Source organism: Coregonus lavaretus (assembly GCF_964263955.1).
Source record: "Coregonus lavaretus genome assembly, chromosome: 16".
Classification (NCBI taxonomy): Eukaryota; Metazoa; Chordata; class Actinopteri; order Salmoniformes; family Salmonidae; genus Coregonus; species Coregonus lavaretus.
The window spans coordinates 49,506,025-49,517,829 of record NC_140003.1 but is presented as its reverse complement, the minus strand read 5'-3'; positions in this window follow the sequence as shown (position 1 = coordinate 49,517,829).

Genomic DNA, 11,805 nt, shown 5'->3' with positions numbered 1-11,805 from the left:
GTTATGAAAACCCCCTGGTACAACCTCTCTCTCTTCATTACTTGGTTCTGAAAACCCCCTGGTCCAACCTCCATCTCTTCATTACTTGGTTCTGAAAACCCCCTGGTCCAACCTCTCTCTCTTCATTACTTGGTTCTGAAAACCCCCTGGTCCAACCTCTCTCTCTTCATTACTTGGTTATGAAAACCCCCTGGTCCAACCTCTCTCTCTTCATTACTTGGTTTTGAAAACCCCCTGGTACAACCTCTCTCTCTTCATTACTTGGTTATGAAAACCCCCTGGTCCAACCTCTCTCTCTTCATTACTTGGTTATGAAAACCCCCTGGTCCAACCTCTCTCTCTTCATTACTTGGTTCTGAAAACCCCCTGGTCCAACCTCTCTCTCTTCATTACTTGGTTATGAAAACCCCCTGGTCCAACCTCTCTCTCTTCATTACTTGGTTATGAAAACCCCCTGGTCCAACCTCTCTCTCTTCATTACTTGGTTATGAAAACCCCCTGGTCCAACCTCTCTCTCTTCATTACCTGGTTATGAAAACCCCCTGGTCCAACCTCTCTCTCTTCATTACTTGGTTCTGAAAACCCCCTGGTCCAACCTCTCTCTCTTCATTACTTGGTTATGAAAACCCCCTGGTCCAACCTCTCTCTCTTCATTACCTGGTTATGAAAACCCCCTGGTCCAACCTCTCTCTCTTCATTACTTGGTTCTGAAAACCCCCTGGTCCAACCTCTCTCTCTTCATTACTTGGTTCTGAAAACCCCCTGGTCCAACCTCTCTCTCTTCATTACTTGGTTCTGAAAACCCCCTGGTCCAACCTCTCTCTCTTCATTACTTGGTTCTGAAAACCCCCTGGTCCAACCTCTCTCTCTTCATTACTTGGTTCTGAAAACCCCCTGGTCCAACCTCTCTCTCTTCATTACTTGGTTCTGAAAACCCCCTGGTCCAACCTCTCTCTCTTCATTACTTGGTTCTGAAAACCCCCTGGTACAACCTCTCTCTCTTCATTACTTGGTTCTGAAAACCCCCTGGTCCAACCTCTCTCTCTTCATTACTTGGTTATGAAAACCCCCTGGTCCAACCTCTCTCTCTTCATTACTTGGTTCTGAAAACCCCCTGGTCCAACCTCTCTCTCTTCATTACCTGGTTCTGAAAACCCCCTGGTCCAACCTCTCTCTCTTCATTACCTGGTTCTGAAAACCCCCTGGTCCAACCTCTCTCTCTTCATTACTTGGTTCTGAAAACCCCCTGGTCCAAAACACTGGCTCCAACCTCCATCTCTTCATTACTTGAAAGGAAATCATTCGCCAACCCACTAGAGCTCTGTATTTTCATTGAGTTGTAATTGAACAGTGACTACACATTTGAATGCGTGTTGACTCACATCCACTCCAAGGTCCAGGAGGTACTTGACCACACTGATCATTCCACTGGAGGCTGCAGAGTGGAGAGGGGTGTAGGCCTTCTTGTCTTTACAGGACACCTCTGATCCATGAGAGGCCAGCAGTTTCACCACCTCAATGTGCCCTATGGTAGGTAGAGAGAGCGAGAGCGAGAGAGAGAGAGAGATTAGTTTACAGTGGTACACAGCACCATAAGCAACACCTACATCATGTTAGTACAACTGAAAACATCTAATCAACCTACTTAGTACATGATTCTGACATAATAACACACTAGACGTGGCTCATACAGCTGAGCTGTGAGACTAACACACAGTCCATTCATTCATTCATTCATTGGTATAAAGGACATTAGTCAGAATGTAAATGATGTGGTAAACTCATCACCCATGTAAGCAGCCCAGTGGATTGCTCGGCGATCCTTCTTGTCAAAGGCATTAATGTTGGCTCCTCTGGAGAGAAGCAGCCTCACCATCTAACAGGGAGAGGAGAGAGAAACAAAACACAGGTTGAGGAAAACTAAACAGCAAAATCCGCTAAATCTGGCTTCAAAGCCTTCCCTTTAAAATTATATATTTTGTATTCACAATGAATGAAAGATAACATGTAAAGACATGGTACATTTCTCCCCTTTTAGTCCCCCTTTGACCTCCCCCTCCCCCCAGAATGCCTCCAAACACATTTAAAAAGAAAGGGAAAGTAATTGACTTACATGTCAGAAAACAAAACAAAAGTATACAACAACGTTACTTCAAGCAAAAATGTAATAGCCTAACAATTTCAGGTGATTAAGTGATTTTATAGGCCTATATAGCAGTAATCTCAAGGTGGGGCCAAGAGTACTAATCTGGAGGAAGTGTTTGGAGCTGTTCAAAATAGGATATCATCGGGTCCCAGGAGGAATAAAATGAGTTGGTTGACCCTCGAATGGTAACTTCATTTTTTCTCATTTTAGGAACAGCTTCAGATCTTCGAGCCAAAGAGAGGCTAAGGGAGGATTGATAGATTTCCAATCCAATAAAATCCTTCTGCGGGCTAACAGGGAGGCAAAGGCAATGGCATCTAGCTGTCTATTGGTCAGAGAAGGATTGTTGTTTGGTACTCCAAAAATAGCAATTTCTGCACTAGGCTGCAACTTTATATCAAATGCTTCAGAAAGGGTTTTAAATAGTGGACAAATAATCTGCCAGACGGGGACAGGACCAGAACATGTGGGTCAAGTCCACCAAGGAGCTTTTACACCTGTCACATGTACCATCAATATTTGGGTAGAATTTGGACAATCTGGCCTTACTGAAATGGATACGGTAAAGTACCTTAAACTGTATAAGGCTGAGCCGGGCACAAGAGGAGCTTCCATTTACCCTCAGTAAGGCATTTCACACTCAGATCGGATTTTATTCAAAGCCTCCTCTGAACAAACTCAAGCATACAACTAGGGCTGTGATGGTCATGGAACTTCAGGTGTCGGTGATTGGCGTGTCTTATGTACGTGGTCATCGACAAAACTGACAGCTGACAGGGGGGCGGGACGGACATTAGCAAAGGAAAACATTAGCGCGTTTAGGCCAGTCTTGCTCTCAAGTTTGGGGAAGCTAATTTTCTCCATGAAAAATATCAAGCATTCCATGCATCATCACATTTGCAAACTTATTAAAAAAATTAAAAAAAATTCACCTTTATTTAACCAGGTAAGCCAGTTGAGAACAAGTTCTCATTTACAACTGCGACCTGGCCAAGATAAAGCAAAGCAGTGCGATAAAAACAACACAGAGTTACATTTGGGGTAAAAAAACAAAGTCAAAAATACAACAGAAAATATATATACAGTGTGTGCAAATGTAGCAAGTTATGGAGGTAAGGCAATAAATAGGCTATAGTGCAAAATAATTACAATAGTATTAACACTGGAATGCTAGATGTGCAAGAGATTATGTGCAAATAGAGATACCGGGGTGCAAAAGAGCAAAATAAATAACAATATAGGGATGAGGTAGTTGGGTGGCCTAATTTCAGATGGGCTGTGTACAGGTGCAGTGATCGGTAAGGTGCTCTGACAACTGATGCTTAAAGTTAGTGAGGGAGATAAGAGTCTCCAGCTTCAGAGATTTTTGCAATTCGTTCCAGTCATTGGCAGCAGAGAACTGGAAGGAATGGCGGCCAAAGGAGGTGTTGGCTTTGGGAATGACCAGTGAGATATACCTGCTGGAGCGCAGACTACGGGTGGGTGCTGCTATGGTGACCAATGAGCTAAGATAAGGCGGGGATTTGCCTAGCAGTGATTTATAGATGGCCTGGAGCCAGTGGGTTTGACGACGAACATGTAGTGAGGACCAGCCAACAAGAGCGTACAGGTCACAGTGGTGGGTAGTGTATGGGGCTTTGGAGACAAAACGGATGGCACTGTGATAGACTACATCCAGTTTGCTGAGTAGAGTGTTGGAGGCTATTTTGTAAATGACATCGCCGAAGTCAAGGATCGGTAGGATAGTCAGTTTTACGAGGGCATGTTTGGCAGCATGAGTGAAGGAGGCTTTGTTTGCGAAATAGGAAGCCGATTCTAGATTTAACTTTGGATTGGAGATTCTTTATGTGAGTCTGGAAGGAGAGTTTACAGTCTAACCAGACACCTAGGTATTTGTAGTTGTCCACATACTCTAGGTCAGACCCGTCGAGAGTGGTGATTCTAGTCGGGAGGGAGGGTGCCAGCAGCGTTCGATTGAAAAGCATACATTTAGTTTTACTAGTGTTTAAGAGCAGTTGGAGGCTACTGAAGGAGTGTTGTATGGCATTGAAGCTCGTTTGGAGGTTTGTTAACACAGTGTCCAATGAAGGGCCAGATGTATACAAAATGGTGTCGTCTGCGTAGAGGTGGATCTGAGAGTCACCAGCAGCAAGAGCGACATCATTGATATACACGGAGAAAAGTGTCGGCCCAAGAATTGAACCCTGTGGCACCCCCATAGAGACTGCCATAGGTCCAGACAACAGGCCCTCCGATTTGACACACTGAACTCTATCTGAGAAGTAGTTGGTGAACCAGGCGAGGCAGTCATTTGAGAAACCAAGGCTATTTAGTCTGCCAATAAGAATGCGGTGGTTGACAGAGTCGAAAGCCTTGGCCAGGTCGATGAAGACGGCTGCACAGTACTGTCTATTATCAATCGCGGTTATAATATCGTTATCCTATGTTGATTTATGACAAGTTCATTGACTAGGGCCCTATAAAATAAGCGTTGCGGACCGAATCACGGAATCCAGACATTAAACCGAAATTCAACAATATTCAAACATTTATTGAACTTAGTAAGAAATCAACTAAATCTATTCAACTTGTTAGAAAACACATTCATTTGCCCAAGTCAATCATAAGACATGAACAAAATGCATCAGTGATTGGTATTTCCATGAACTTTCTGAAACGGCACAGGAATGCCCCTGTCTGTGTGCATGTGTGCGGTGCGCGCGTATGTCTACACTTTGTGTAGCCGTTAGCGATGATGCTAATGATAACCTTCTTCTGGTAGGGAAGGAATGGCTTTCCCCAAAACCTTCGCAAGTAAATGTTAACTACAAAGTAGCCTATGCCTGCCTGGCAGAATTATACCGTGATCATTTGCATCACTCCAGTGGCCATTTGTTCTACAGCAACACCGCTTAACCAAACAAAGGTCTCTTCCTGGTGCACGCTTGCATTTAAGGGTAACTACACCCCAAAATCTAAATGTCTTACATTTTTCCCAGACCTCACAAATGGTCACCTGATAGGGTTTAAACATTGTTGTGGACATAGAACATCCAATTGTGCTGTTTTGCTATTAAAAAGGTGTACTTTTGAGAGCGAAAACCTGCCAAAACAGGGACAAACGGTCAACGGGGAAATCTAAACGGAGAAAAGGGAACTTGGGAATTAACGGAATCAGGCAAAACATTGAAGGGATTTTATAGTGCCCTAATGGACTACAGACATTGACTGTCTCCTAGACTAAAAACTAAGATTGCATGTACTGCCTATATTTTGAGGGAAACGCACTGTCCATTATTTGATTTGATCAGGGCAGGGCAGGGCAGCACACAAACTGCATTTAGTCCAATAACAATCCATGATATTATTAGGGTGATAAATAAAAGGCAGTTGCTCCATGACACAAGAGCACGCTCTACTGGGACAAAAAGCTTACAGCACCTGGTATTCCCAGGCGGTCTCCCATCCAAGTACTAACCAGGCCCAACCCTGCTTAGCTTCCGAGATCGGGCGTATTCAGGCTGGTATGGCCGTAAGCGAGGGAACAACTCTTGGTACACTATATAAAGTAAATTTGTCACTCACTCTGAAAGGGACACAGAAACTTATCCACTTTGTGACACAAACTGAAGAAGCTCAACCCTTGCTTACATTTCCTATATATATATATGAGTCTTGTGGGGGGGGGGGGGGGGGGGGGGGGGGGAAGAGGGCCTATCCTATGTTGATTTATGACAAGTTCATTGACTAGGAATCCTCATCTCATTCCCAGACCCAGTGTAACCCCTCTTCTCTAGGTAGACTTCCATTAACTCCTCCCACTCCAGGACAGAGTACTTATCTGAGCCATCACCCCTAAAAAGAGGTGGAGCACTAACATCTGACTTCACAACCAGATTCAGCTTGGACGCATCAATAAAGGTTGACCCACACTGCTCAGGCAGGGGAAACTGCTGGGGTTGGTGAGGGGGACGGGCAGGAGAAAGACTTGAAACCCCAGGCTGCAGTAAACTCGCTCTGATAGATTCTCCTATCTCTGAACCAATCTGCTTAATAAGGTCACTAAGCTGACTCGGAGGCGTCCCATTATCACCGAGTACTGTGGATGATGGTACATCAAAAGACAGAGGTGGGATACCCTGGTCAGGTGGAACAAACAGCCTACCCCTCCCAGTGCTTGCAAACTCAGGACTAGCAAACGCTCTACTCCCAGGAGCTGACTGTACAATTGGTGTAAATGGAAGGACACCCCTCCCTCTACCCACACTAAAATCCCCAGCATAACACGGGTGCATTTAGTGCATTCAAATACCCCCCCCAAAAAATGCAATAAACAAATTCATCCAAAACATACAAATAAGCACGAATACCTGTATCTAATGAATATGCTACATTCACTTTCACTGTTTACAGTATATATTCACTTACAGTAAGCCATCAACAAATTCACATGCGCAGGTCGTGCACCTCATCCACATGCACAGCTCCGGCGGTCGGCTTGAGCTGACCAGTCGGCAGGTCACGTAATTAGGACACTGCCACAACTGGAATTCTGATGGTTGGATAATTTTTATTCGACCTGCACACGAAGAGACAACACACAATATGTTAGCTCTTGGTGCAGCCACAGCTCTCGGGCACCTTGCTAGTTGAAGGTCAGGCAAAAGAGAACAGGTGCTGCATGCACACATTCAGTGCCTAACAACACACTATACAATACAAGTAAAATGATATACAACATAATTCTGACAAAATAAATGACATACCTGTACACGAAGAGACAACACACAATAGTTTAGCCCTTGGTGCAGCCACAGCTCTCGGGCACCTGCGTGAGCACATAGAAACTCACTCAAACACTGCCCCAAATACTCCCGAGTTACAATAGGTACCCTAATTAGCGAGCTCGGTGAAAGTTGTTAACATGAATCTTTATATTGTCCACATTGTAACAAAACCTGTAGTTGCGTAACAGCACTTTGTGTAACTTTACCACAGTTTTATATCGACAAATTACGGCGCCAAGGACAACATACCTTGCTAGTTGAAGGTCAGGCAAAAGAGAACAATAAGAGGGTACATAAATACAGATAACCCGCGATGGACCAAACCAAAATATACACAACTTTTACAATTAGGTGTATTAACAATATAGATACATAAAAATGTTTGTACACCAAAAAATAACATTAGCTATGGAGCTGTAATTAAATAAAGAAACCACATTGAATTACTATTATTATTAACTTTTTAACATCCCCTCTTGACCTGGCCTACTTGAACTGTCCTTGTGTGCAATTTGGTGCATAATCTAGGGGAACAACATCACACTACTACACATATAATTCAAGTCATACCTTTATTGTCATTCATGCTCTTATTTTTAACCGAGTAGTTTTGCAAAAGTGTAACCTGCGTCAATTCTAGGAAATATTGGAATAACGTGCTTAAGAGGACACCTGACACGCACAACAGGATAACACAACAACCAGATTTTCAATTGACAATCATTGATTTAAATGGACGTGGTCAATAGATTTGTATAGGCATATATACTAATTTAATTTAACTTGTAAGCCAAGGTTTGATTAGTAGGTCTATGCAACTTGCACCTGGATAACCGCGTCATGAATCGGAACGGGCTCCAACGTCCTCATATACACATTATGACAAAATAAAGATCTTAATATTTCACGAAATAAAGACATAGAAGAAAACAGGTTCTAGAAACTCAATTTCTCCATGGCAATAGAATGTAAACATGTATGTTGCGCCAAACATAACCAAATATCGCCTACAACTCAATTCTCAGCGCAGCAAATTGGACGATTCCACAGGCATTGATCATTCGCGACTTTAAGTAATTCCTGTTATCTCTAGAGCATCCCGTATATTTATAGCGCTGCATTTCGTCCCCCTCTGACCATGGATAGGATTGGGAGCATTCCTGAGTTCACTTATGGTCCCACTAAGGTAATTTTAGGAGATATTCCTTTTGGCATACTGTAAATGCCTGTGCATAATGTACCTAATAAAGCATACTTATTTTAATTATTTTCAAAGGAATTCTGTAGAAGCAGCCTTTATTTTCAGACTCTGCAGGCCTGCTGGGAGGAAGCATATTACAATAAACAGGTAAGATTCATCCCACAAAAACAGTAACCACAGAAAGAAAGAGATAGATTTAATCCCAAAACAAGAGTTTTATTTCAAGACAGTTTAGAGAAGATGGTCATAAGAGTTCTTAATATCACTTGCAAATTGTGAGACATGAGCAGTTGTGAAATGTTACGAGAGGCCCTTCTGAAAGCACATTATATGGTCTTTAGTGGCACGGTCTCACACCTTACCTCATCTTGCAGAAGAAGCTCATGGTCCACTATCTGCTGCTCCAGAGTCGAGGCCAGGTCTCGCCCCATGTCACCATGGAGCACATGAGCGACTGGCTGGTGTCTCAGGGCAAAAAATCCCTTAGGGAGAGGTGAGTACCACGTCAGCTCTCACCTTCACTGCCATTCTCTGTCACCAGCAGCACTCCAGGAGGTGTGGGTAAAATAAACAACAGATAAATAGGAAGCCAGGAAAGTTGAAATGCTTTGTGTTTTATTTGAAGGGTGTGGAAGGAAACCCTGGAGGAGGGGAACGAACTCGCTCGGCTGGTAAGAGAATGAGAGTTAGAGACTTAGACTATCAGTCAGTGAGCTCTTTTCTAGCCTTTCAACAACTAGTTAGTACAGCAGAATATATCTGTTGTGAAATTACACTAATGGGACTTCCTGTTTCCTACGGCAGACCTGGGAAGTAAACACCTGCCTAAAAATGATTGACATGGAGCACAAGGCTGTCTGCAAGCTCCGCCGCTCTATGCACCCCACCTCTCCAGCTGGCGCTGACATGTGAGTTCCATGTACTGCCCCGCATACGGCTTGCTCCATTCATCTACACATCTGGAGCTATGCAGAAAAAAACTAGGGCAGTGTTCTCTGTGTGAACATTGCACATTGTTTAGCTTTCTCTGCTGCTTTTTGTTGATTTCAGCGACCCCAAGGTCCACATCATCATGGAGAGAGCTGTGAGGAGCATTCAGGACAAGCTGTCCAATAAGCCCTGTAGCAACCTGCTCAGCCCATCCCAGGTGGTGGTGGAGCTGGTGCCCAGGATCCTCCTGGCCCTGTGGCTTCAGCCAGAGGAAGGCCATTCAGATCACCCCATCCTCCTAAGCGGGATGGCTGTGAGTATGGTGGTGGCCGTAGGGGAGAAGCTCTCCAGCATGTTGAAGGCCTCTTCTCCTCACACCCCTTTCTCCCGGGCTGCTACTTTTGACTCTGTGAGGTCGATCCTTGGGAGAATCAGCCAGTCCTTCTCCCTGGATGACCTCACAACCCCTTTTTTTATGAGCTCTGTCTGTGCCTTTGTGGCGGACGAGGTGAAAAGCTACTTCCAGCCTACTGCAGACACCCTGCCAGTTCCCCCTGTCCTAGTGGTGGCCGTCTCCGCCACACTACCAGCTGACATCCAAGCAGGTGAGTAGCACTCATAGAGAACACTCTGACATATGCCTTTTGTCATGACATCCTGGTGCCTTGTAGTAGTAAAGCCAATCAGGATTTTAATTGTCACCCCAAACACAGATGCAGACCAGGATTCTTCCCACCTGGAGGTTGTGGAAATCCCCCATAACACAGAGGCAGACCCAGCTTCTTCCCACCCATTGGTTGTGGACATCACCCCTAACACAGAGTCAGACCCTGCTTCTTCCAACCTGGAGGTTGTGGACATCACCCATAACACAGAGGCAGACCCGGCTTCTTCTCAGCTGGAGGTTGTGGACATCACCCCTAACAAAGAGGCACACCTGGCTTCTTCCCACCTGGAGCTTGTGGACATCACCCCTAACACAGAGGCTGAGACGGCTTCTACCCACCTGAAGTTTGTGGTCATCACCCCTAACACAGAGTTAGACCCGGCTTCTTCCTATCAGGAGGTTGTGGAAACCACCCCTAACACAGAGACAGACCCGGCTTCTTCCCACCTGGAGCTTGTGGACATCACCCCAAACACAGAGGCAGACCCGGCTTCTTCCCACCGTATGGTTGTTGACATCTCCCATAACTCAGAGGCAGACCCAGCATCTTCCCACCTGGAGGTTGTGGACATCACCTCAAACACAGAGGCAGACCCGGCTTCTTCTCACCTGGAGGTTGTGGACATCACCCCTAACAAAGAGGCACACCTTGCTTCTTCCCAACTGGAGGTTGTGGACATCACTCCTAACAAAGAGGCACACCTGGCTTCTTCCCACCAGGAGCTTGTGGACATCACCCCTAACACAGAGGCAGACCCATCTTCTTCCCACCAGGAGGTTATGGAAATCATCCCTAACACAGAGGCAGACCTGGCTGCTTTCCACTTGGAGCTTGTGGACATCACCCCTAACACAGAGGCTAAGAAGGCTTCTACCCACCTGAAGTTTGTGGTCCTCACCCCTAACACAGAGTTAGACCCGGCTTCTTCCTATCAGGAGGTTGTGGACATCACCCCAAACACAGAGGCAGATCCTGCTTCTTCCCACCTGGAGCTTGTGGACATCACCCCTAACACAGAGGCAGACCCGGCTTCTTTCCACCTAGTTTTTGTGGACATAACCTTTAACACAGAGGCAGACCCGGCTTATTCCCAGCTGGAAGTTGTGGAAATCACCCCTAACATAGAGGCAGACCCGGCTTCTTCCCACCGTAAGGTTGTGGACATCACCCCTAATACAGAGGTAGACCCGGCTTCTTCTCACCTGGAGGTTGTGGAAATCACCCCTAACAAAGAGGCAGAACCCGTCTCTTCCCACTTGGAGATTGTATTCGTCACACCTAACACAGAGGCAGAACCCGTCTCGTCCCACTTGGAAGTTGTGGACATCACCCCTTACACAGAGGCAGACCCGGCTTCTACCCACCTGAAGGTTGTGGACATCACCCCTAACACAGAGGCAGATCCGGCTTGTTCTCAGCTGGAGGTTTTGGACCTCACCCCTAACACAGATAAATACCCTGCTTCTGCACTCTTGGAGGTTGCGGACGTCACACCTGAAGAAAAGCCTCTCATGGTGGCCGTCTACGCCACTCTGCCATCTGACATCCAAGCAGGTGAGTAAGACTTATAGAAAGCACTCTGACAGGTGCCGTTCATCATGATAACATGTAAAGTGTTGGTCCCATGTTTCATGAGCTGAAATAAAAGATCCCATTCAACTGGCCAGTGTTTAGAACCTACGGTTTGCATTTATTTACATTCTGCCCCACTTTTGTCCCTTTCCAGAGGATGTTGCTGTGGTCACCCTGGACGTCACCCCACACGTCACCAAGGAGGTGACCCTGGATGTTCCATGCAGGGCGAGGAAAGGGGCAGTCCGGCGTTTTTTTTGCAGGCTTTGGAGGGCAGTGTGCTGCTGCGCTTGCCACAAGGAAGAGGAGGAACAATATTAATTATTCATTAGACCAGAAACAGGATTGAACCATAGACCATTAAATTCTTTGCATTATAGTTGCCTTCAATTCTGATTTTCTTCTGTTTAATTCTTAATTAATTTCAGAACATTTCTCTAAACTTTGTGGAGTAGGTTGTATAAATAAGTGGGAAACATCCCAATCCCAATTTTAATGCTT